Source organism: Zalophus californianus, chromosome 2, assembly GCF_009762305.2.
Source record: "Zalophus californianus isolate mZalCal1 chromosome 2, mZalCal1.pri.v2, whole genome shotgun sequence".
In the NCBI taxonomy this organism is placed as follows: Eukaryota; Metazoa; Chordata; class Mammalia; order Carnivora; family Otariidae; genus Zalophus; species Zalophus californianus.
In genome coordinates, this window is record NC_045596.1 from 55,670,899 (window position 1) to 55,673,679 (window position 2,781).

The window sequence follows — 2,781 nt, forward strand, 5'->3', positions numbered from 1 at the left end:
TTCTCATAAGGCTAGTTTAGTGCTGAGAAACTCCTTTACCTTTGGGAAACTCTTTATCTCTCCTTTAATTGATTGATAACCTTGCACGGTTGACTATTCTTGGTTGTAGATTTTCTTTCAACACTTTGCATTATCATGCAATTCCTTTATGGCCTACAAAGTTTCAGCTGAAAAAGCAGCTAATGGCCTTATAAAGTTTCCCTTGTATGTAACATTTGCTTCTCTCTTTAAAATCTTCTTGTGCTTTTAAAATTCTCTCTTATCTTTAATATTTGACAGTTTAATTATTATGTGTGTGGACCTCCATGGGTTCATCTTGTTTAGAATTCTTTGTGAAATCTGTTGGGATTTAAACCTGGAAGTCCGTTTCTTTCTCTAGGTTAGGGAAGTTTTCAGGTATTATTTCTTCAAATAAGTTTTCTGCCTCCTTCCTCTCTCTCTTCATCTTCTTTTTTTTTTTAAAGACTTTATTTATTTATTTATTTATTTATTTATTTATTTATTTATTTATTTATTTGAGAGAGAGAGACAGATACAGAGATAGTGACAGAGAGCACAAGTGGGGAGGAGAGGGAGAAGCAGACTCCCCATTAAGCAGGGAGCCTGATGTGGGGCTCGACTCCAGGACCCTGGGATCATGACCTGAGCTGAAGGCAGACTATTAACCGACTGAGCCACCCAGGCGCCCCTCTCTCTTCATCTTCTTCTGGGACCTCTATAAGGCAAATGTTCATTTTCTTGATGTTCTCCAAGGGATCCCTTAACCTATCTTCATTCTTTAAAGTTCTTTACAATTTTTACTAGTTACTTTGGCTGCTTTCCATTACCCTGTTTTCCAGATCACTCTTACATTCTTCTACATCTGCAAATCTGCTGATTCCCTTTTCATTTTAGTAATTCACACAAGAATATATGGAGAATGGTGTTTTAGTAAAATAAATAAACATCATGGATTTTGTCATAGACAGTAAAGTGTTTCATTGTGAGACAATTGAAGGACAAGGAGAAAAAAGAAAATGAAGAGAGAAGGAAAATCCAGGAAAAATACCACCATAAAAATCATTCACTGTTTGCACTCTTATGCCACCAATTTAATGCCACACTTGTGATATAGCAATAGCTCTTTATTGGTGTTTCCCTTGTAAATATAAACCCTGGCATTTTCAAACTGAACAATGGATGGTTTTAGAGGAAATTATATCTGTTTTACTTAACTACAAAATATCAGGACATGTTCTGGTCCATCAATATTTTAAAATGACCTACTGTCCTTGGAGGATGGCACCATAACAAACACAAGAAGGTTATTCCAGTGCTTAGATTCTGCCTTCTTGTTTCCCATACTCATGCACAATCCCCATACTTCCTATCATGTTATAGCAGGAAGTGGTGGAATATTGCTGACACTTTGATATCCAACCTGGGGTAAGTTAAGCTTAATTGTAGGTTTTAAATGTGTATATTAGCATGTATCTATTTTTATTACCAGACACTTTAGTTTTGTTCCTGATATTGTTTGGTATTGCCCTTGGAGAATTAGTTCACTTTTTCTTCATGAGGCTATGAATCTCATAGATATATTAGAATAGTGTCTAGTCACATTGCTTACATGAATCAATAAAGAAATAAGTGAGAGATGGAGGGAGAGAGAAATAAAATAGTTAGAAAAGAAGGAAGTTATGACAATTCCAAATGAATAAGCAGGGCTTTTTTTTAAAAAATCAGACTTATTTCAGTACTTACTAAACCTTATATATATTTTTTCCATTGAGAATACACTAAAGATTAGTTTTGCTTTGCATTTGAGAAGAGAATATATATCTATAAGGCTTAGAAATCAATGAAGTATATAAAATAATTAAAAATGAATTTGACTGTAATTCTTTTTTTGCCTTATAAAACATTTGTTATGTTTTGTATACTACCCAGAGAATAGCAATAATTTCTAATGAGTGGCTCAAATATAGCACAGATTATTTGCCTAAAAATATTTTCTTAAAACACCTGATAAAAATTAAACCTTAAGTTGTATTTATAGGACCTAGTCTCTAGACAAATAATACACTATTGAGTCTATCATTTGGTTTCTCAAACTTTACGTGTCTGGAGATGCTGTTAAAATGAGAGTCCTAGTGTATCTCCAAGCTTCTGATGCAGTGAGTCTGGAAAGAGGGCCTATGCATTTGCATTTCCACAAGCTCTCAGGTGATTCTGACTCTGATGGTTCCATGTATCACATTTCAAGTAACAGTGGACGAGCACATACCATTTACAAACCCTAAAAATAATTTTCTTATATCCAGTTCTGACTACATTGAATTATTTAACTGGTAGCAAAAAGGTGAATTGTTATACCTAGAGATTAAATGAAAAGAAATTTTCCTTCTTTCTAGCGTATAATCACATACACATCGCTTCCACTGAGGAACATGAGCCCCTGAAGACTCAAAGGAAGTAGATTAAATTCCAAAATATGTGCCTCCAGCTACTTGTGAGACATATAGACTAAGCATCTGTGGTCATTTGATTTGAAAATAAGAATTATTTTATCATACAGTACTCAATGGATGACTGAATTCTGACCAATTTTGGATATGCTTCAAGACTTAAAGTTTGCCAAAGTCAATAGAAGAAAAACACATTCTAATAATTTGGAGGAAACATACTTGAAATAAATGAAGACTCCAATTTTATTATTACAGTTGTCACCACTTAATAGAGAGAAAATTTTAATAAAATGGTATCATTTTTGGCATAGAGTTGTTCCATCTTGGACATGCA